The 25,112-nt window shown below is 43.5% G+C and overlaps 1 long non-coding RNA gene across 1 annotated transcript; it reads right to left on the bottom strand.

Moving 5' to 3' along the window:
• Positions 1-21,307: 21,307 nt before the first annotated feature.
• LOC134338196 (uncharacterized) lies at positions 21,308-22,425 on the bottom strand. Its single transcript, XR_010016166.1, has 3 exons — positions 22,290-22,425; positions 21,860-21,976; positions 21,308-21,422 (listed from the first exon to the last, which is right to left on the bottom strand). It is a non-coding gene; the product is annotated as an uncharacterized LOC134338196 (long non-coding RNA).
• Between the last annotated feature and the right edge of the window lie 2,687 nt (positions 22,426-25,112).

The following is a 25,112-nucleotide window of genomic DNA, read 5'->3' as shown; positions in this document are numbered from 1 at the left end:
CAGCACTTCCTCAGTGTTACCCACAACGATCCACGTCTTTCACCAACCTGCCGTCGCTCTCAGTCGCAAGAACCCTTTCATTTCACTTCGAGGAGCAGGGAGTGTGAGGAGAGCTGGATCTTTGCCCATCTCACTTTTGACAGCTGCAGAGGAAAAGTTTGGACTTCAATGAAGCTTTGGCAATGCATACGGGGAGATAGAATCCTCCCAAATACCTGGTAAACATCAGACAGGCACATGGAATGCAACACCTACTCATAGCAACTTGATGAAGAGCCAAAATATGATTACCTGCATTGATGGCTTTAATTCAAGTTTCAACCTTCCACAGTAATCTTGATCATTTTGTGGTCCTATTATGTTCACCTTACGCAAAGTCCTGAACTCAAAAGATGTTAAGCCTTATCCAATATAGGTATCCATGGGTACCCTCATTATAAAATGGTTATTCTATATCCACCTATTCTTCAAGGACTGTCTTAATTCCCTGTCTGCAGTAGATCTAGCTGCTAATACCTGCTGTTTGAGTGGTGGGATCCCCTCCCTACCAAGAAGGTACAAATTAGTTTAAAAACATTTTATTTTAATTTTAATAATACATGCTTAAATTTAGATGAATAGTTCTTAATACATATTTAACACTCACAGAGGATATCTGATTTAAAAAACAAACCAAAGGTTGAGGAATAAATTCTAGCTCTTCTTTCTGTCTCCCCATGTTTCTGCTATTCTGCTTGTCATTGCTAATAACCTCCAATGCTTTCTACCATTTATACTACTTTGTTCTTAGTTGACATTATCTGCATGTGATGTTTCTCAGATACCTTTGCTGGGACAAAGTAATTCACGCAGATGGTCTAAAATCATTTGGGGGACAGAGCTCCTAGACACCAACGTGCTTCACATACTTTAAAAGGTACTCCTTGGGGTAATCCCTTCCCTTCAAGGTGTGTGGCCACTGGGCTTCTATGCACCTTGCACCTGCTGAAATATTTGTGAGACTATTCATCATTAGTTTGGTTTTTATCAGGCCGTAAATCAATAGAGAAAGTACAGAGAAGATTTACTAGAACGTTACCTGGGTTCCAACACCTAAGTTACAGAGAAAGGTTGAACAAGTTGGGTCTTTATTCTTTGGGACGTAGAAGGTTGAGGGGGGACTTGATGGAGGTATTTAAAATTATGAGGGGGATAGATAGAGTTGACGTGGATAAGCTTGAGAGTGGGGAGATTCAAACAAGTGGACATGAGTTGAGAGTTAAAGGGCAAAAGTTTAGGGGTAACATGAGGGGGAACTTCTTTACTCAGAGAGTGGTAGCTGTGTGGAACGAGCTTCCAGCAGAAGTGGCTGAGGCAGGTTAAATGTTGTCGAAGGAAAGGATGAGGATGGCATGAGTAGTAGAAAGGCCACATTGGAGGCCATGTGAATACTCCAGATTTTGGCAAAAATGGCATTTCTCAGGCCTCTAGTCCAACAGGGGGTTCTGGAGCAGGAGCAAATATTGTAAAATGTAGTGGCAGCCACCACAGTTCCAGCAGCGGGTCTTAGAAAGAAATCATTTCCAATAGTATGAGAGACTCTGTGCATTGAGGACCAAATGAAAGTCTTAAGCCCTGTCTAATATAAATAGGCTCAGATACCCTCACTAAAGGGAGGTTATACTGTAACTGCCCATTATTCAAAGACTAATTCAATTCCCTGTTTATGCTTCATGAAGGGTTTAGCTACAAGTACCCATTATTTCAATGATGGGTCCCCCCTCCCTACCAAGGATCAGATACTTCCAGCTAACAAAGTAGTTTAAACACAGCGCATTTATTTTCAGTGACATATACTTAAATCCAAACAACATTCTTAAGGCACATTTAAAACTCACAGAGGATTTCTATCATGTCAATTATTTCCAAATTACAAACCATTTACAATGCACAAAGGAGTTCGAAAACATACAGTACTGTGCAAAAGACTTTTCACTTGTAAAAAAATTCATAAAGCAACAATGCTTTCAAAAATAATAAAATTAAAAGTTTCAAAATATCAAAACAAAACAATAAAGAGCAGTAAACAGTAAAAAAAAACTAATCTAATCACCATTTGGCGTGACCACCCTTTGCATTTAAGATTGCATCAATTCTTTTAGATACACTGCCTTGTAGTTTTATAAGAAAATCAGCTGGTAGGTTGTTTCAAGCATCTTGGAGAACTTGCCAAAGTTCTTCTGCAGACTTAGGTTGTCTCGCTTGCTTCTGTCTCTCCAGGTATTCCCAGACAGCCTTGATGCAGTTGAGATCAGAGCTCTGTGCAGGCCATACCATCTGAAACCATATAAAGAATCTAGGGTAACTGGTAAATGGTAGGGTATTGAAGAATATAGTAGAACAGAGGGATCTAGGAATAATGGTGCATAGTTCCCTGAAGATGGAATCTCATGTGGATAGGGTGATGAAGAAAGCTTTTGGTATGCTGGCCTTTATAAATCAGAACATTGAGTATAGGAGTTGGGATGTAATGTTGAAATTGTACAAGGCATTGGTGAGGCCAAATTTGGAGTATTGTGTACAGTTTTGGTCACCGAATTATAGGAAAGATGTCAACAAAATAGAGAGAGTACAGAGAAGATTTACTAGAACGTTACCTGGGTTTCATCACCTAAGTTACAGAGAAAGGTTGAAAAAGTTGGGTCTTTATTCTTTGGAACGTAGAAGGTTGAGGGGGGACTTGATAGAGGTATTTAAAATTATGAGGGGGATAGATAGAGTTGACGTGGATAGGCTTGAGAGTGGGGAGATTCAAACAAGTGGACATGAGTTGAGAGTTAAAGGGCAAAAGTTTAGGGTTAACATGAGGGGGAACTTCTTTACTCAGAGAGGGGTAGCTGTGTGGAATAAGCTTCCAGCAGAAGTGGTTGAGGCAGGTTCGATGTTGCCGTTTAAAGTTAAATTGGACAGCTATATGGACAGGAAAGGAAAGCAATGTGCCCTGATGAAGGATCTCGGCCTGAAACGTCGACTGCACCTCTTCCTAGAGATGCTGCCTGCTGCATTCACCAGCAACTTTTATGTGTGTTGAAGGAATGGAGGGTTACGGGCTGAGTACAGGTCGGTGGGAGTAGGTGAGAGTAACAGTTCGGCACGGACTAGAAGGGCCAAGATGGCCTGTTTCCGTGCTGTAGTTGTTATATGGTTATATTATAATACTTTTGTACAGTACTGTAGGTACAATTCCTATTAGCTAAAAAAACATATCCATGAGACACAGACAAACCAGTAATCCATTGTAAAAATCAGAGGTAGAGGAAGGGATTCTAATTTACTCCTTGTTTTTGTCATTCTTCTTGGTGTTCCTAGACTACTCCTAAAAAGCCTGACTTCTCTTGCCACTTATGCTATTTCTTTCCCACTTGGGTGACTTTACATACATGTGATACTTTTTTCAAATACCTTTCAACACAAACAGTCTGAACGTTTCTGGAGACACAGGTCCCAGGTACCTGCAGTTAATGATGTGAAGCTGACTCTTTAAGTAAATAAACCTCCCAACATAATAGTAGATCAGCTGTTGATATGTTAAGTGGTAATATCCATTTTATTTGCAATCTTCCTTGAAATGAACAATTTAACTAGCGCTGTCTAGTTTGAAACAAGCCCAATCAAATAACCCATTGTCTTACAATGTATCTCTTGAGCAGTTAGCCCAGATGCTGTGGGTCAGCAAGTCTGTGTCTCTATAGACAGTGCTTGTTTGCAGAAGTGACTTTTTAACTTCGAACTGATTACTGTTTCTCAGTTATATTAAAAACTGAAGACTAGCCCTTGTTTATCTCAAGCAGCTAAACAAAGAATATTGGTTGGAAGATTAATTTACTTAAAAACAACACCGTGATCTTTAGAAGGGTCAACTACTAGTGTTTAGAATGCTGAGTTAGGCAAAAAATGGGGCTCCCTTTGCCCAGGACAGTGAATATCCATCACAGTTCATACAAGTCTCCATATTTTATCAATGCGTATTGGGATTGGAAAAGGTACAGAGGAGGCTTATGAAAGTGATCTCGGGAATGAAAGGGTCAATGTATAAGGAGCGTTTGATAGCGCCAGTCCTATATTCTCTGGAGTTTAGAAGGATGAGGGGTGTGCTCACTGAAGCCTACCAGATATGGTAAGGCCTAGGTAGCATGGACGTGGCAAGGTGGTTTCCAAAAGGACCTGAAGATGACTGCTTAGAACAGAGACGAGGAGGAATTTCTTTAGCCAGAGGATGGCTGGGATGAGGTAAAAGTGCTATTGTTACTTTAGACTAGAATGGGTGAGAGTGGGAGATATTTTCCCCTATAGGATACCAGGTTTAATAATTATCATTTTGAATATTAGATTTTTATTTCATCATTCATTATTTGAATTCTCTAGTCCCATTGAGTCTCCGTTGTAGCTGTGGAATTCAAATAACTGTGGAAGCAAAAATCGAGTATTAATCATACTATAATACTTCTAATGCTAGTAGTATTAAGATCATAAGACCATAAGACATAGGAACAGATTTGGGCCATTTAGTCTATCTAGTCTGCTCCTCCATTCAACCATAGCTGATTTATTATCCCTCTCAATCCCATTCTCCTGCCTTCTTCCCATAACCTTTGACACCCTGACCAAGCAAGAATCTATCAACGTCTACTTTAAATATATCTAGTGACTTGGCCGCCACAGCTGTCTGTGGCAATGAATTCCACAGATTCACCACCCTCTGGCGAAAGGAATTCTTCCTCATCCCTGCCTTAAAGGGACATCCTCGTATTCTGAGGCTGTGCCCTCTGGTCCTAGACTCCCGCGTGATAGGAAACGTCTTCTCCATGAACATTCAAGGCACGGACAGAGTGGACATGGAGAAGATGGTTTCCTATAGTGGAGCAGTCTGGGACCAGAGGGAACTTCCTCTGAATACAAGGGTGTCCCTTTATAAATAAATAAATATTAGACAGTTTTCAATGAGCTCCTCCCTCATTTTTCTAAACTGCGAGTAAAACCCAGAGAAATAAAATGCTCATACATTAACTCTTTCATTCCCAGGAGCTTTCTTGTTAACCTCCTCTGGACCCTCAGCATTCGTAGTAGCATTATTATTATTAATAATATTACTAATAATAATGACCATTCCTGTGTCTCCAGTTATTTGTTATTTATAAGTTCAAAGATTAAGTTTGTCCAGATCTTGCCTTCTTTTAATGTGTGCCTCACAGCAAAACTAAAGAGAACCTCTCATAACCATCACATCTTTATTCTCCCTCCTCTTCTTCCAATGAATGGAGAGATGAATGCAAATGATCAAATATCTGTTGCATCTTCAAGATTAGCATGAGGGACACTAGTACATTGACAAAGATCAAAGTGAATTCAAACATTCTTAATGTTAACGTTGTAAATTTATACAGAGAAAATCTGCAAGTGCTGGAAATCCAAGCAACACAGACAAAATGCTGGAGGAACAGTATCTATGGAAAAGAATAAACGGTCATCGTTTCGGGCTGAGAATCAGCGTCTCAGATGAGAAGTCAGAGTAAGAAGATGGAGGGGGAGGAAGAAGAAATACAAGGTAGTTGATGATAGGCAAAACCGGGAAAAGAGGAGGGCTCAAGAGCTGGGATATCGATGAGTAAAAGGGATAAAAAGGCTGGAGAAAGGGGAATCTGATAGGAGAGGACAGAAGACCGTGGAGAAAGGGAAGGGGTAACGAGCACCAGAGGAAGGTGATGGGCAGTTAAAGAGATAAGGTGAGAGAGGGAAATAGGAATTGGAGAATGGTGAAGGAGAGTGGGGGGGGCCATCACTGGAAGTTTGAGAAATCAATATTCATGCCATCAGGTTGGAGGCTACACAGACAGAACATAAGGTGTTACTCCTCAAACCTGAGTGTGGCCTCATCGCAGTAGTGGAGGAGGGAGGTCATGGACTCACATGTTGGCATGGGAATGGGAGGTAGGATTAAAATGGGTGACCACTGGGAGATCCTGCTTTTTCTCGCAAACGAAGCATAGATGCTCAGCAAAGCGATCTCCCGATCTCCATCGGGTCTCAGCGATATACAGAAGACCACACTGGGAGCACCAGATACAACAGACTCACAGGTGAAGTGTCCCCTCCCCTGAAGGGACTGTTTGGGGCCCTGAATAGTAGTGAAGGAGGAAGTGTAGGGGTAGGTGTGGCACTTTTTCCACTTGCAAGGATAAGTGCCAGGAGGGAGATCAGTGGGGGAGGGACGAATAGACACGGGAGTCACATAGGGAGTGATGCCTGGGGAAAGCAGAAAGTGGGGGGGGGGAGGGAAAGGTGTGCTTGCTGGTGGGATTCCGTTGGAGATGGTGGAAGTTACAGAGATTTATGTGCTGGATGCAAAGGCTGATGGGGTAGTAGAGTCGGACAAGAGGAACCCTATCCCTGGTGGGGTATTGGGAGGATGAAGTGAGGGCAGACATGCATGAAATGGAGGAGATCTGAGTGAGGGCTGCATTGATGGTGGAAGAAGAAGGAGGACATCTCCTCAGTTCTGAAATGAAAATCCTCAACCTGAGAGCAGTTGTGGCGAAGATGGAGGAATTGAGAGAAGGTGATGGTACTTTTACAAGTAATAGGGTAGGAAGAGGTATAGTTCATGTAGCTGTGAAAATCAGTGGGTTTATCTCAGTAGGTAGAGACAGAGAGATTGAGAAAGGGGAGGGAGATGTCAGAAATGGACCAGGTAAATTTGAGGGCAGGGTGGAAGTTGGAGGCAAAGTTGATGAAGACAACGAGTTCCGTATAGATGCAGGAAGCAGCACCAATACAATTGTCGATGTAGTGTAGGAAGTTAGGGAATGAATAAATTTGTGCATAGTTTCACTCTTTTATTTTAAAAAGAGCAATACATTGTATCGTATATAAGTAAGTGAAATGTCATTCTAAGGTTTATTTGATCATATCTGTGTTGAGTGGATATTCACAATGAATGATAAATGAACCAAGCACACATTTGGAGCTGTTTTCTGCATATTATTCTGTACACTCTGCTTGATACCACATGGGGAACCCTTGTAGAAAAACTCATCTCCTCCTCTTTCTCCTTCTCTTCCTTTTTTTCCCTCAGCTGTATCTGCATTATCACCAGTTCGTAGAGGATAGAAGGAAATGCTACCTAATGAGACAACTTCATTGCACAGTATGGAGCACTGTCCAACTGGGGCCAAGCACGTATTGCATTAGTTCAGCGAATCTACAGTTTCTGTGCTAAGTTTAATGTTGCCACATGGTTTTCATTTTAAAGAATTGTTTCTCTTGCATCCCGGAACTGGGAGGCTTGAGAAACCTTCAACAGCCACTGCCAAGTAAGACTGACTTGAAGACAATGGGCTCAGCTAAATTCAACTTCAGGAGTGAAGAGTGGACTTTTCCCTATTTACATTATCATTCATCATTTGAATTCTCCAGGTCTATTGAGTCTCCAGTAGAGTTCGGGAATTCTAATAACAAGTGATGTAGTAAAAGGTTAGTATTAATACTACTAATACTAATGGTATTAATAATTATATTAGTGTTAACAATAATACTAATGGTATTTCTAATAGTAATTATCACTAATACAACAATTTCAAAGTTCAAAGTAAATTTTATTATCAAAGTACATACATGTCACCATCTACAACCCTGAAATTCATTTTCTTGTGGGCATACTCAACAAATCTATAGAAGGGTAACTGTAAACAGGATCAGTGAAAGATCATCCAGAGTGCAGAAGACAACAAACTGTGCAAATGCAAATACAAATAAATAGCAATGTGTTCATCCATCATCGACGTCGATGAGGACCTCGACAACATTATGATGGTGTCGAGACTAGCGCGTGATTTGGATTTACGTGAGGGAGAGTTGCGTAGCGTCAGCCTCACTCTCTCTTCCCAATTCCCATCTGGATCCAGTGGAAAGACAGAGTCGAGACAGCTGGAGATGGGACTAGGCTCAGTGGATGACCAGGACGTCTTCTGTGTCTTGTCCTGCTCTACACGTTCCACGACGCTTGCAGAGACCGCCTTCTTGACCATTGGACCTTCCATTAGTCTCGTCCGCTCAATCCACAGGAGTCTGTCTTCTTATGCTGGGATAAACAACTCCCTATCTCAGCGAGGGTTTGAGACCCGTCGGCTACCCTCACCTGGTTTAGCCAGCTTGTCGAAGCCGTTGCCCGGGATGTGGCCGCTGTCGCATGCAAACAGCTACGGGGAGCCATAAGTGAGAACTGAGTGCCAGGTGGGGACCAAAGGTGGACTAACCGCCTGAAAAGGACGTGACATGCTCCCCCACCAGAGGTGCTACCCCTCCCTGACACCCCATACACCCCAAATAGCAATAAGTAACAAGAAGCTGCGATAAAGGGTCCTTGAAAGCGAGTCCATTGGTTGTGGGACATTTCAAGCATTGGGGCAAGTGAAGTTGAGTGTACTTATTCCCTTTTGTTCTTGAACCTGGTTGTGTGAGTCCTGAAGCTCTTGTGCCTTCTACCTGATGGCAGCAGCGAGAAGAGAGCATGGCCTGGGTGCTGGGGATCCCTACTTTCATATGTGAATGCTACTTTCATACGACAGGGTTTCATGTAGATGTGCTCAATGGCTGGGAGGGATTTACCTGTGATGTACAGGGCTGAATCCAATACTATTTGTAGGATTTTCCATTCAAAGGCATTGCTGCTTCCATGCCAGGCTGTGATGCTGCTTGTCAATTTACTCTCCACAACACATCTATAGAAGCGTGTCAAAGCTTTAGATGTCATGCCAAATCTTCACATGCTGGGTCCAGGACCAATCCTCAAAAATAATAACACCTAAGAGTTTAATGTTACTAACTTTCTCCACCTCTGATCCTCCAATGAGGACTGCCTCATGGAGCTCTGGTTTCTTTCTCCTGAAGTCTTGGTCTTGCTGTCACTACTCCTAAATAGGTCATTTCTATTTACAATTGAAACCTTTTGGTTCTATTAAGCATTCAGGGGCTGACATATCTTGCAACTCTGGTAAGCTTCTAAGTTTTTTGATGAAGCCCCTAACGAAAGTTGGATGCTCTCTCTCACCTCCTGCATCAAAGGAAAATCCCACATGTTCTCATAGCCAAGCACTGGCTCTCTCCACCCATGGAGAAGGGTGGTGGATCACAAGTCCCTGAGTAGAGAGTTCCCTTTCAGCTCCCCGACTCGGTGGCTGCAGCCTAAGAAATGAAACTGATTTCTCCAGAAAAGGCAAAGGCAAAGACAGCTGAGCAGTGCTGTGAACAACAGGAATTCTGCAGATGCTGGAAATTCAAGCAACACACATCAAGGTTGCTGGTGAACGCAGCAGGCCAGGCAGCATCTCTAGGAAGAAGTGCAGTCGACGTTTCAGGCCGAGACCCTTCGTCAGGACTAACTGAAGGAAGAGTTAGTAAGAGATTTGAAAGTGGCAGAGGGAGGGGGAGATACAAAATGATAGGAGAAGACAGGAGGGGGAGGGATGGAGCCGAGAGTTGGACAGGTGAATGGCAAAAGGGGTATGAGAGGATCATGGGACAGGAAGCCCAGGGAGAAAGACAAGGCGGGGGGACCCAGAGGATGGGCAAGGGATATAGTCAGAGGGACAGAGGGAGAAAAAGGAGAGTTAGAGAAAGAATGTGTGTATAAAAATAAAAAAACGGTTGGGGTACGAGGGGGAGGTGGGGCATTAGCGGAAGTTAGAGAAGTCAATGTTCATGCCATCAGGTTTGAGGCTACCTAGACGGAATATAAGGTGTTGTTCCTCCAACCTGAGTGTGGCTTCATCTTTACAGTAGAGGAGGCCGTGGATAGACATGTCAGAATGGGAATGGGATGTGGAATTAAAATGTGTGGCCACGGGGAGATCCTGCTTTCTCTGGCGGACAGAGCGTAGGTACTTTGAACACTTTATCTTGGCCGAGACCACAGTCCTGATAGTGAAAACCTTAGTGCTGGCCTCTTTCCTTGTTAGTGCAGATTTGCAGGTGATTTTTCCGCCTGCCTCCCTTGTTCTGCTGGTGCTGTTGGTCACCCGCGTTCTTCTGAGTCCCAGCATCATGCAATGTTAACAAGAGCCATGCTGCTCAGTTAAATCAGAGCTTAGATAAGGCATTCAACCCTCCAGCATCATCAGTAACCTCTCAGTATGAGTTTTATGAATAAAAAGTCCTTTTGGGCGTGTGAAAGTGAGGCAACAAAACAGATTCAAAATTATATCATCACAACTGGCTTGTGATTTTATATTCTCCTATGGATTAATGAGGTCGAAAGTGTGTGGACCAGAATCCGCTACCTGTAAGGAACCATCGATATACTTGCATTTATCTATTCCCATCTGCCAGTGACAAAGCAATCCCTTGCTCATCCAGTCGTAAGGGTCTGCGCAATATCAGGTCATCATTTGGTGATGATAGAAGAAGCCCCATCTGTGAAACAGCCAAATCAAAAAAATACTCGACAGCCAGCAAACCCATGCCCCGGCTTTGCCAAATGTCAAACTCATGAGACACTTGGAGGGTTTCTGCTGCCATAACATTTTGGGACTCTATTGGAAATCCATCTTCAGCGTGCAATCCAGGTACTCATATTTCTCGCAAGATCAAATCCATCATTTTGTCACCTTGGTAACCAAATATTCTATGGCACTAGGTATACCCTCAGGAGAAACACCAATATTAAACCCCTTGCTTGCCCCACAGACTACTTTTTCCAACAAAAAATACATCAACCTGGACAACTTTGACAAGAAGGTCTTATGTTCAAAACTGAAGATATTCACTCATTGATTTTGCATTCCCCAGCCTCTTATCTGCACTAACCTTACATTTCTTAATCCACAAATTAACTCTGGGTGACCAGGATTAGTTTTCTCAAAACTCTACACTGACCTTCACCATTTCGTTATCGTGACCAGTGCAGTCTCTATAGCCCACACTCAGTGACAAAGGAGACAGGAGGTAAACCTTAAGTATGATGTGGAATACTCCACTCTGCAGCTTCCTGTCCAACCTTCCCCAGGCACCCAGCTGCCCATCTAACATGAAGTCCAAATGAACCAGAACTTATGTTAGCTCAACGGTAGCAAGGCCTATTTAATTTGGCAAACAATAGAAGATTTTTTGCCTCAGGTATTGATTCCATCTGCATTTCTAGTTCTGTGCTCAGATTGCACAGAAGATACAGTATGTAATGACCATGTCCTGTTTGACACTGAGCTTAGTTTTATGTTCCATACTTGGCCCACAGTCAAAACCACTTATTTCTATTCATTCCACTCCATGGCTACAAATGATAAAATCAATGCAGGGCTCAATTTCACTAGCATCTCCTTAACTAGAATCCTCAGGTCTGCACTTAAGCATTCTCAGACTGAGACTGCCTCTTGCTTCACCCGTAGATAAAGTAATCTAGCATTGATATTTGACACTGGTTTCTTGACACCCCCCACAACTCCCTACCCCACCCCCAACACAAGAACATAAAATTCAGAGTATACCATGGACCCAGAGCTAGTGTGGTTCTTGATCTCCAGTTGTTTATGACCCAGGCCCCAGCCAACCACCCAGTGCCAATACTCTCATTGCCAACAGACAGCTGACCTCCTGTGTGCATCAGTTCGGATTCGTGGACCTACTGTATAACGTCAATCTGATCTTTCACACCACACTTATAGTAGCGTCCGCTGAAAATGCAACTCAAACAGGACCCTGATTGACAGGCAGCCGCTATTTGACGGGGAGTTTGAAAAGGACAGAACCTCCACCAATCCCAGGTCAAAGCAAAAGAGGTCAGCCATTATGATTCCCTATGCTAGGCCTGTGTGTCTAGGCCAGGGTAAGGGATGAGCTGATAGTGCTGATGGGAGGATCCTCATTTCATTTCTGATAGGTAAAGAGGGCAAGAATCCTTGCCCAGGCAATCACTAACTGAACAGTCCTTTTATTAGTAGCCAACCTAGAGAATTCCAACCACCTGCTGCCCTTGGCTGCAGGGATGAGAAAGAATTCTCTGGATCTTAATATTGCCTTTGAAAATTTAGCAGGCCTACGAGCATAATACTCTTGATGGGTCAATAGAAAGGCATGTCAAGCATTCAGGAAGATCTGGCATTAATTCAAGAGAGTTCTCCCTTCCATTTTGAAAAGTGATTGTCTTTATTTGAACAGTCCACCAAGATATTCATGCACAAGTCATCCATAGATTTTTATTGTAATTGTGTAATGACATTCTGTATAATGATTGGAGCCTTTGTTCAATGCAGTTAATCAGCGTGTGTAACTTGCTTATGGAAAGCAGTCTGAACTTAATGCTGATAGAACATTGCACCTGAAAACAATTGCTGAAGAGGAACTTATAAGAGCACCTTTATTATGTCAGGATGCAAGATATTTACCAGAGGATAAACACAAAATACTCTGCAGATGCTGGGGTCAAAGCAACACTCACAACATGCTGGAGGAACTCAGCAGATCGGGCAGCATCCGTGGAAACGATCAGTCAACGTTTCAGGCCGGAATCCTTCATCAGGACTGAAGAGGGAAGGGGCAGAGGCCCTATAAAGAAGGTGGGGGGAGGGTGGGAAGGAGAAGGCTGGTAGGTGCCAGGTGAAAAACCAGTAAGGGGAAAGATAAAGGGGTGGGGGAGGGGAAGCAGGGACGGGATAGGGATGTTTCTGAACTCCTTTTGTTGTCATGGTGTCCACGGGAAGATGTGGAATCGATATGGGTAGAGCTGCGTAACACTAAGGGGCAGAAGACGCTGGTGGGAGTTGTGTACAGGCCACCTAACAGTAGCAGTGAGGTCGGAGATGGTATTAAACAGGAAATTAGAAATGTGTGCAATAAAGGAACAGCAGTTATAATGGGTGACTTCAATCTACATGTAGACTGGGTGAACCAAATTGGTAAAGGTGCTGAGGAAGAGGATTTCTTGGAATGTATGCGGGATGGTTTTTTGAACCAACATGTCGAGGAACCGACTAGAGAGCAGGCTATTCTGGACTGGGTTTTGAGCAATGAGGAAGGGTTAATTAGCGATCTTGTCGTGAGAGGCCCCTTGGGTAAGAGTGACCATAATATGGTGGAATTCTTCATTAACATGGAGAGTGACATAGTTAATTCAGAAACAAAGGTTCTGAACTTAAAGAGGGGTAACTTTGAAGGTATGAGACGTGAATTAGCTAAGATAGACTGGCAAATGACACTTCAAGGATTGACGGTGGATATGCAATGGCAGGCATTTAAAGGTTGCATGGATGAACTACAACAATTGTTCATCCCAGTTTGGCAAAAGAATAAATCAAGGAAGGTAGTGCACCCGTGGCTGACAAGAGAAATTAGGGATAGTATCAATTCCAAAGAAGTAGCATACAAATTAGCCAGAGAAAGTGGCTCACCTGAGGACTGGGAGAAATTCAGAGTTCAGCAGAGGAGGACAAAGGGCTTAATTAGGAAGGGGAAAAAAGATTATGAGAGAAAACTGGCAGGGAACATAAAAACGGACTGTAAAAGCTTTTATAGATATGTAAAAAGGAAAAGACTGATAAAGACAAATGTAGGTCCCCTGCAAACAGAAACAGGTGAATTGATTATGGGGAGCAAGGACATGGCAGACCAATTGAATAATTACTTTGGTTCTGTCTTCACTAAGGAGGACATAAATAATCTTCCAGAAATAGTAAGGGACAGAGGGTCCAGTGAGATGGAGGAACTGAGCGAAATACATGTTAGTAGGGAAGTGGTGTTAGGTAAATTGAAGGGATTGAAGGCAGATAAATCCCCAGGGCCAGATGGTCTGCATCCCAGAGTGCTTAAGGAAGTGGCCCAAGAAATAGTGGATGCATTAGTGATAATTTTTCAAAACTCGTTAGATTCTGGACTAGTTCCTGAGGATTGGAGGGTGGCTAATGTAACCCCACTTTTTAAAAAAGGAGGGAGAGAGAAACCGGGGAATTATAGGCCGGTTAGCCTAACGTCGGTGGTGGGGAAACTGCTGGAGTCAGTTATCAAGGATGTGATAACAGCACATTTGGAAAGCGGTGAAATGATCGGACAAAGTCAGCATGGATTTGTGAAAGGAAAATCATGTCTGACGAATCTCATAGAATTTTTTGAGGATGTAACTAGTAGAGTGGATAGGGGAGAACCAGTGGATGTGGTCTATTTGGATTTTCAAAAGGCTTTTGACAAGGTCCCACACAGGAGATTAGTGTGCAAACTTAAAGCACACGGTATTGGGGGTAAGGTATTGGTGTGGGTGGAGAATTGGTTAGCAGACAGGAAGCAAAGAGTGGGAATAAACGGGACCTTTTCAGAATGGCAGGCGGTGACTAGTGGGGTACCGCAAGGCTCAGTGCTGGGACCCCAGTTGTGTACAATATATATTAATGACTTGGATGAGGGAATTAAATGCAGCATCTCCAAGTTTGCGGATGACACGAAGCTGGGTGGCAGTGTTAGCAGTGAGGAGGATGCTAAGAGGATGCAGGGTGACTTGGATAGGTTGGGTGAGTGGGCAAACTCATGGCAGATGCAATTTAATGTGGATAAATGTGAAGTTATCCACTTTGGTGGCAAAAATAGGAAAACAGATTATTATCTGAATGGTGGCCGATTAGGAAAAGGGGAGGTGCAACGAGACCTGGGTGTCATTATACACCAGTCATTGAAAGTGGGCATGCAGGTACAGCAGGCGGTGAAAAAGGCGAATGGTATGCTGGCATTTATAGCGAGAGGATTCGAGTACAGGAGCAGGGAGGTACTACTGCAGTTGTACAAGGCCTTGGTGAGACCACACCTGGAGTATTGTGTGCAGTTTTGGTCCCCTAATCTGAGGAAAGACATCTTTGCCATAGAGGGAGTACAAAGAAGGTTCACCAGATTGATTCCTGGGATGGCAGGTCTTTCATATGAAGAAAGACTGGATGAACTGGGCTTGTACTCGTTGGAATTTAGAAGATTGAGGGGGGATCTGATTGAAACGTATAAGATCCTAAAGGGATTGGACAGGCTAGATGCGGGAAGATTGTTCCCGATGTTGGGGAGGTCTAGAACGAGGGGTCACAGTTTGAGGATAGAGGGGAAGCCTTTTAGGACCGAGGTTAGGAAAAACTTCTTCACACAGAGAGTGGTGAATCTGTGGAATTCTCTGCCACAGCAAACTGTTGAGGCCAGTTCATTAGCTATGTTTAAAAGGAAGTTAGATATGGCCCTTGTGGCTACAGGGGTCAGGGGGTATGGAGGGAAGGCTGGGTTCTGAGTTGGATGATCAGCCATGATCATAATAAATGGCGGTGCAGGCTCGAAGGGCCGAATGGCCTACTCCTGCACCTATTTTCTATGTTTCTATGTTTCTATATGATGAGTCCTGTTGGATTTCTGGTTGATGGGAACCCTAAGATATTGATTGTAGGAGACTTAACAATATCATGAGAAGGTGGTTGGATCCTTGTATTAAAACATAAAATATAAGAGTAGCAGAAAGCTATCTGGCCACTCGTGCCTGCTATATCATTTAGCAGGATCGTAGCTAACCTTTTTTGTCTCATAACCTATTTCCTACATTATTCCATAAACTTAATTTTCTTAACATCAGAAAATGTATTGATTTCTGACTCGAATTCTCTCCTAGTCAGAGAATTCTCAAGATTCACTGCAGTCTATGTGAAGAGATGTTTCCTTATCACAGTCCTGAAGGACCAGCTCCTTATTTTGAGACTCCAGAATTTCATCACTCTGCCCTAGCATTCTCCTCGTAAAAAAAAAAGTTCTGCATTTTAATAAGGTTACTGCTCATTCACGGGGTGGCACGGTAGAGTAGTGGTTAGCACAATGCTTTACAGTACAGGTGACCAGGGTTCAATTCCCACTGCTGCTTGAAAGGAGTTTGTTGGTTTTCGCCATGACTGCAAAGTTTTCCTCCCACAGACCAAAGTCATACCAGTTGGCAGGTTAATGGGTCATTGCAAACTGTCCCATTATTAGCCTTGAATTAAACTGGGGGATTGCTGGACAGTGTGACTGTGAGGCCCAGAAGGGACTATTCTATGTTGTATCTCAATAAATGAATGAATGAATGGATAGACAGTTAGATAGATAGATATCTACATCCATACTGGACAACAGGTATAATATATCTTCTTTCAGGATAAGACTCCACCATGAGAATCCATCTTTAAACCCTCATTGCATTTCCTCTGTCGTAAATATAGTCTTCCCTGGAAGGGAGACCATTGTCAAACATAGTTGAAAAGCTACCATCTCACAGCAAGAAATCTTCTGTACTCAAATCTTGCTGTAGGTGAGAACTGAAATGTTATTTACCACTTATTATCCATGCTGAATGCTGTAGCTTGATATATACAGGCATACATTGCCTCATTTACAAAATAGTTGCACATAGAATTGAACGATTCCACCTCATCCCACTTATGTCCCACTTCAGAAAGCACAAAGTCTGCACTCAATAAACCATATCCTATGGTCACAAGCCTTAAAATGGGATGCCCAGAGGCATTTTTCATCATTGCTGATGACCTCAACCAAAGCCAATGTCAGGAGTGTGTTACCACAAGACTACCAGCACGTTATGTGTCCCAGCAGGGGCCCAGACACCCTCAAGCATTGCTGTACAACCATCAGAAATGCCTACTGAGCCATTCCCTGCCCACATTTTGGTCAATTAGACCATTAGGTTTTGCTCCAACTTCCTACATTCAAAGAAAAGCTGAAATGGGACAATCCAGTACAGAAGGATCAGTTCAGTGCTGATCTGAGGGAACAGATGACAGTAGACCCACGTAGATCAGACTACTGTCTACTGGTCACTATTGTATCCTTCACCTCGCCTTGGTTGTTTAATTATCCACCACCTTTCATTACTGGAGATGTCAAGCCTGCAGAACTGTGCTCTGGTCTGCTGGCTATGGGATCATTTTGTTCCAGTGCATGCTGATTTTGCCGTTTAGAAGCACGAGCCCCATGCTGCAGCTTCAAGAAGTTGGCACCATTTGAGGTACACCTGGTGCTGCTTCAGGCACGTTCTTGCACACTCTCTGACCTGCTATTCGCAGCACATCACACTTCCTTGTCACTGACTAGCTGTTCCTTTAACGACCCATCCCTACAACAAACCTAGCACCAACTATATCATTTGTGGTACCCACACCATACCATCCCATCTCTCTCTTTGGGTTGCTTACGTTTGTTATAGCAGAGTTCTTTAAGGTTGTTATTGCCAGGGGTGGTAATGGGGACAAGCTCCCACTACCTATTAAATACCCCTAATGTCACGCACCTCAAATAGCCTCTGACAACCAAGTCTACCTCATGGCTTTCCAACGTGGCTTAGCTACTAAGCCCGACAGAATCATTTCTACTGACAGAAGGGGCAAAGGCGGGTTACTAGCACCTTAAAACCAATTGCTTTGGGCAGGTAGGCCTCGTCAGCCATGGTTGGCAGCTCATCTAGGAGAAAGAAAACTCTGATCTCAAACCTCCGCTGACTTGTGGCTATTACCCACTCATGGGGAAGGCTTTAGGAGTAAACCCCGAGGGAAAAGTCCGGAGCTGGAGTCCTTAAGGCAGTCCTAAATGGAGTTTAATGCTGACTGGCATCTCCTGCAACCCTGCTGGTACCAAACTGTATCAGTTTCCCCTATTCCTTTCTCGTTCTCATGGAGAAGGGAGCTTGCTACATGGGAAAGAGCTTGCTCTCCATATTGTACTGCTCAGGCTTACATATCTAGACTGCTAGGATGCCATATCCATGGCTAAATCTGACTGATGGAGGCCTTTACTCACTCGCTCATAGCTCCTCCAGGACACCCATTTTTTGAATTATTTTTATTTATTTATTTATTTAGATATATGACACAGAAGTAACTCTTCTGGCCCAAAGAGACACGCTGCTCAGCCCGAATTCTAGCCCGAATCAAAGGACAATTTACAATGCCTAATTAACCTACTAACCATTAGACTGTGGGAAGAAACTGGAGCACCGAGGGGAAAGCTATGCGGTTCATGTGGAAACATACGAATTCCTTACCGACAGTGTCAGTTTTGAGCTCCGAAGTCTGGAATGCCCGAAGCTGCAACAATGTTGCACTAACTGATACACTACCATAGTGCCCAGAGCAGTTCTGAGCCAGTCCCATTCAGTGCAATGGCAAAGCCACACAAAGAAATGGAGGATGTGCGAATGCGCTTCACAGTGATAATTTATCAGTGAAACACCAGGAGTGTTTAAAACTCTGCTGGCACCAATAACAATTAATGTGGGTAATGCCTACTGTTGGGAGATACAATCTATACAGGCATGGATATATATAATTTGTGTTAGCCTCATTCTGTCCATCTCTAGAAATAGTCATAGAGTCATAAAATGCAGAAACAGACCCTTTGGCCCATCAAGTCCATGCTGGCCAACATGCAACCATTAACACCAGTCCTCAGCAAATCCAATTTTTCTTGTTTTCATTTTGATCAATTCCCACTGACTCTACTAATCTCCTCACAACACACTGGAGGAACTCAGCAGGTAGGGCAGCATCTGTGGAAAAGATCGGTCGACGTTTCAGGCCGGAACCCTTCGTCAGGACTCACGAAGGGTTCCGGCCCGAAACGTCAACCAATCTTTTCCACGGATGCTGCCCGACCTGCTGAGTTCCTCCAGCGTGTTGTGAGTTGTTTCTTTGACCCCGGCATCTGCAGCTTATTTTGTGTCTACCAATCTCATTACGTCTTAGGAACAATTTGCAGTGGATAATTTACTGTCTTTGGTGCACGGAAGGAAGAGGTAGCACCCAAAGGAAACCCACGCACTCAGAGAGATGTTGCTGGACCGTGATGGACAACAACGCAGGTGAGCATGCAGGTTCCAGCAGACAGTACCCAATGTCAAGAGTGAACCCGACAAAGGTTGTGGATACTGTGGAGGAGCAGCTCTACAAGCCATGCCACTGTGCGCCATTAAATAGAAGATGGATATCTGTTAACCCAGCTCGGGTAAGATATTTCTCTGACACATAGCAGGGGTTTGTAACTCACAAAATAATCTGCAGATGCTGGGGTCAAAGCAACACCAGGGTTCCGGCCCGAAACGTCGACTCATCGTTTCCACGGATGCTGCCCGACCTGCTGAGTTCATCCAGCGTGTTGCGGGGGGTTTGAAACTGGTTACTCTGCATTACGTGTTGCTCTGCAAGTCAAAATTTATTTGACTTACTGAGTGAATGGATGAGTGTGTGAATTGGGTGCAAAATTACAGGAGAACCTTGGTTAGCAGAGGTTGTTAATACAGCCATGGCTTGCCATTGGCCTTCCCCTCCACCATGAAACCAGAACACAGCAGGTACTGGAAATCTGAAGTAAAAACAGAAAATTCTGGAAACACTCAGCCAAACAGGCAGTGTCTGTGGAGGAAGAAGCAGATTTCACAACTCAGGTTGAAGATTCTTCATATGAAGGCTATCTCATCAGAAACATCTAATACTCTCCACATCTAATACATCTAATATCTCTCCACAGATGCTGCCTGGCCTAGTGCACCTCTGTGGTTGTTTCATTCTCCATCACTTCTACCTCAGTTATGTCCCCAGGAGCTTGAGGGTGATCTTGTCATACATTCCTAATGATGGGGAATTGTGAGATCTCTTCCTAACGACCATTAATTCAATCAGTTTGGTCCAGTCCTTATCTATGATGATTCAAATTTGTTTATCACATGTACATTGAAACATGCAGTGAAATGTCTCGTTTGCTTTAACAACCAATACAACCAAGGGTGGAATGGGGGCAGCCCACAAGTGTCACCACGCATTCTGGTGCCAACATAGCATGCCACAATGCTTGGCAGAACTGCACAGGACCCAACAACACAGAACACAACAAGTGAAAAAACAATAATAGCAAAACAAGCCCCTTTCCTCTCTACCTTCCTTCCACCCACCCATATGCATACACAGTTGTCCAACCCCTGGACAGACTGTTACTAACCTCCAGCGGGCTTGGACTCAGAGACATTGGGACCGACTTGCCCAGTGGACTCACAGATTCCCAGGCTCAGGGCTCTGGCCATCGGGCCTCAAGCTGATTGAAATGTGAGGAACAGGGGCATCAAAGTGAGTGTGTGTGTGTGTGTGTGTGACTGTGAGTGAGAGAGAGAGAGAGAGAGGGAGAGGGGGAGAGGGTGAGGGAGAGGGGAGAGGGTGAGGGTGAGGGGGAGAAGGAGAGGGAGAGGGGAGGGGGAGGGGGAGGGGTAGGAGGGGAGAGGGAGAGGGAGAGGGGAGGGGGAGAGAGATATGAGGAGGGGGAGGAGGAGGTAGAGAGGGAAGGGGAGAGGTTGAGGGGGAGAGGGAGAGGGGAGGGGGAGGGGGAGAGGAAGAGGGAGAGGGAGTGGGGGAGGGGGAGGGAGGGAGAGAGAGAGGGAGGGAGAGGGAGAGAGAGAGAGAGAGAGAGAGAGAGAGAGAGAGAGAGAGAGAGAGAGAGAGAGAGAGAGAGAGGCCCACAGTTCAGTACACCTGCAAGATCTGCCTTAAAGTGATATGATCTTCCAAGTAAGTGCGTAAAAGAGTAGCATAGTTGCCTTAGTTCTTAATGTGCTACATTAATAAAATTGAAGTAAATTACCAGTAATCTCTCTGTGGTTTCCATGCTGCGGGCATTTATTTTGAGTAGGAAAGTGCTAAGTACATTTATCTTGGCATCCTTCCTATGAATTATGACTTACCTACTCATTCAGTCCCAGAACTTTCTGCAATTTCCTTCTAAGCGCTTTACACAACTGAGTGGTGGAAAGAGGAACTCAGGTTTCTTAGACATTAATATGCCCACCCCCTTACAACAGTTGCTCCATATTTGGAGTGGAAAATATCCAAATAAGTTATGGTTCACTCTGCCACTGGCACAAGAGGATCTCCTTAATGCTTAACTCAGTCATATTTATGTAGGCTGATTACAAAGTAGGAATTGTTCGACATTTTAATTGGACAGTATGTTCCAGTCTGGCATTTTAGGGCTAGTATCACGACTTCTTTTGTCGCTTGTCAAATTGATCCAGTTCCAGCAACCAAGATCCCTGACTCCATTTCACATGAGCTACAGTTAATCTCGAGGTGCTCAGAATTGGCACTGAGAACAAAAGGTGGGAAGATTGGACACAAAAGTGAAACAGAAACAGATAGATTAACCAATTTTTGATAATTCTATTTGTTCAGGAGGATGTCAGGCTTTCTTGGAACTTGTTGCTTTTTTAAAAAGAAATTCAAACTGTCAGTTGAGGCGGTGAAATGTTCCACTTGAGAAGATTTGTTGGTGGGAGTGCTTAGAGCATATGCACGGCCACTGAAATGGGGTTTGAAAAGTTGGAATGTTGACAAAAATGCAGAGCTGACACCAGCAAATTCCTGGAAAAAAAATTGTTCATGTAAATGGTTACCAAATCTCTTTTAGTTTCTCACAGATGTATTCAGCATGATACAAGAGTTTTGTTATATACACATTCACTTACATCACCATTTTAGTTACAACAATATAAATTATTAACAAAGGTTTTTCATTTTGTTAAAAGTCTGACACACATATAAGTAACTTCCCATGATGTTAGTGGAAGCATGCTTGGTCAATAAATGTTAATGTAAAAAATGATATATTTGGTATATTTGGTATATGGTATATTTGGGAGTGCAACAGTAGCAGGGCAGGTGTCATTACTATTTCAGCTCAAGGCTTTGGAGTTCAGAGTTCAATTCTAGCATCACCTATAAGGAGTTGGCACGTTCTCCCCGTAATTGTGTGGGTTTCCTCTGGGTACTCCAGTTCCTACCACAGTCCAAACACATACCTGCTATTAGATTAATTGGACATTATAAGTTGTCCTGTGACTAGGCTGGAGTTAAATAGACGGGCTGCTGGGCGGTGCGCCTCATGGAGCTGCAAGGTTCTGTTCCACACTGTATTTCTAAATAAAAACAAACAAAATAAAATAAATATTTAAAAATGTAAATTCTGCATTGCAGAATGTAACTAATAGTTTGTGGTACAGTAATTGTTTTTCAGCAAAGACTTTAGAATATCACAGGGAGGTGGAGCATGTGCACACAATTTACAGTAGAATGGGCAAAGTTACTAAGAAAATACTGACTTATATTCCATCCTGGGATGGCAATAGTCAGTGTTATGTCTGTCTTATAGGCTGTTAAGCTGTCAAAAACATTTAAAACATTCACAGAGAGAAAAGAGACAAATAATTTTGACTTGTTAAAATGTACAACCTTTCAACAGCCTACTTCAACTCAACTCAGCTGGAGACCCTCAGCTGGTTGGGTTGACGACGGATGTTGTGTCCTATCTGAGTATACAAGCCAGGACTGTACGATACGGAGATCAAGTTCTTGCTCTTGCAACAGGTTCCCCCTCTCCATGCAGCTGATGAATCCAAAGGAGCGACAGAGACTGATACAGCGGCATCACAGGAGTTGCCAGTCAGCGTTGAACTCAATGTAGGACTGCCTCAGGGAATCCAGCTCCGGACTTTTCCTCCCAGTTTGCTCCCGAAGCTTTCCACAGGGCCGCCGCAGTTTGAGATCAGAGCTTTCCTTCTCCTAGATGAGCTGCCAACCACGGCTAACGAGCCCCATCTGCCCAGATCCACTCAACAGAATTCAGAAATTCTCACAGTAAAAGAATTTAAAGAATTCATAGAGAACGCCCGCTGTGGAAATGAAGAACCCATACCAGGGAAATGAAAATTAGAAAGGTAAGTTAAAGTGAAACATTTAACATGCAACTCAGACCTTCTGGTGTTACTTTAATGTTTACAAGTGACATGAAAACAAATGAATTGTCGCAATAGCTGCACGAATTGGCGACATGGTGGGGTAGTGGTTAGCACAATGCTTTACAGTGCCAGCAATCTGGGTTCGACTCCCACTTCTAACAGTAAGGAGTTTGTACGTTCTCCCTGTCACTGCATGGGTGTGCTGGTTTCCCTCCACTGTTAATTGGTTATTGTAAATTGTCCTGTGATTAGACTAGGATTAAATCGGGGGATTGCGGGGTGGCATGGCTTGAAGGTCCAGAAGGACCTATTCTGTGCGGTATCTTAATAAATATATTTTTAAAATGAAGGAATGGAATGAACATGAAGCACATATTAAGTTTATGCACAAGGAACAAAGCTTCAACTTCCAGAGCTTTCTGTATCAAACATGCACAGATTGAAGAGATGACAATCGCAAATTAACAGACTGAAAGTGTTCAGTTTTGTAAGAACATAGAAGCTGCTTTTTGTGTTCTGTATGTCTTTAAGGCCATAGGGTTAATATAAATGAACAACATCAATTTGGGGGCAGGTGGAGAAGTGTTATACAAAGTGGTGTCCTATCTTCACTGAAACTCAAAGAAGTAAGTGAGCCGGATGAAAATCGTGCCAGTCATGGGTGGAGTAGTGCAGGCAGCAGAAGCAGGTTTTACCTATTTGCAATGGAGCCGAAAAGATGGAGAATATGACCAACCTGTAGAGAAGTAAAGGGAAGACAAAATTGGCAGGGATTTAGATTTCACAGTGGATTTTGGAGGAGGAGGTCCTGACATGGGGAGAGATCTTGTACAGAAATGATTAAATATGGTGAAGATTGCTGACTTTCTACAACGTGGCTTTGTGTGGAAGGCAGGAGGTAGAGAAGGAAGAGTCAGAAGAGAAAATATAGAGAGAAAAGTTTTGCAACAAGTGGACAGAATAGTAGTTGGCAAAAGTTAAATAAAAAGTCACAACATTGACACAGGATTGAATTTAAGTTTTGTTGGTTGAGGTAATGTTTCAGCTCAGAATCTTACACTATGGATGTCCAGCAATTACTTAAACCAATACCGGGCCGCGAAGAATGCAGCCCGGTAGCCAGAATGCACCTAGCGCATTTTAAGAAAAAAGCCAAAATAAACAAGCTAATTAATTAGGTTCCGCCCGGCACGTAAATGTCGGCCCAGATCAGAGGCGATTGCCGATTGTGTTGCCTCTGATCTGGATCAACATTTACGTGTCAGGCGGCACCTAATTAATTAGCTCGTTTATTTTGGCTTTTTTCTTAAAGATGTGCTGGGTGCGTTTTGGCTACCACTGCATTTTTCATGGCCCAGAGGCTGGGGATCACTGATTTAAACATTAAGCTGGCTTGCTCTGATCCAAGAACCTCAGTGCCTCATCTTCACTTCTTCCATTCCAAGTGCCACATAGTCCTTGGCTCACCTCGCGTCCTCTCTTTCACTTTGAGCTGTGCAGCAGGACGACCTTGGGCACTGTTCCTGTTAACAGGAAGTGAGTAGGAGTTAAGCTATTTTCAAGTAGTTAAGTGGCAAGGACAAGTAACTTATCAGCACTGATGCAGTGCCCGCCTTGGCAAGGTTGGCAAGATCATCCCTGTGCTGGGTTAGTAACTAAGCCCTTTCGAGTGCCATCTATCAGTAAAGTGAAGTAGAACGCAAGTATTACTTTCTGCCCCCTTTCCCTTTCATGAAAAAGAAAAGATTAAAAGATTATTTGTCATGCATACATCGAAACACTGAAATGTGCAGTGAAATGCACCATTTGTGTCAAATAAAATCAGTCAGGATTGTGTTGGCTGCTGCTCTCAAATGTCGCGACGCTTCTACCCCCGACAATGCTTCTCCACAGCTCATTAACCCTAACCTGTATGTCTTCAAAATGTGGGAGAAAATCGGAGTATTGGAAGGAAAACCAGGCAGACACAAGAAGAATATTCAAACTCTTTATAGACACGGGTGGAATAGAACCCTGAATGTAAAACGAATGTTTTAACCATTACTCTAGCGTGCCACCCCAAAGAGGGAGCAAATGGTTCCAGTTTTGGTTGACCATGCCAACTCAGGCAGTGCCAGAGGTCAGGATCACACCTAGGTCTCCAGAGTTATGAAGTAATATTTCATCACAGTCTTAAATCTCTACAATCCTATCTGATTAATTCACATGTTCTTTTCCATGAAGCCTGGTTCTGGACAGGGGGAAGTTAAATCAGAAATACAGCCTTGATCATCAAACTAGATTTTTTCAGAATCCTGCTGATCTTTTGCGACACATA

The sequence above is a fragment of the Mobula hypostoma genome, chromosome 26, assembly GCF_963921235.1.
Source record: "Mobula hypostoma chromosome 26, sMobHyp1.1, whole genome shotgun sequence".
NCBI classification, from domain to species: domain Eukaryota; kingdom Metazoa; phylum Chordata; class Chondrichthyes; order Myliobatiformes; family Myliobatidae; genus Mobula; species Mobula hypostoma.
The sequence above is the reverse complement of the archived record's forward strand: the minus strand, read 5'-3'. Positions and strand labels throughout refer to the sequence as shown.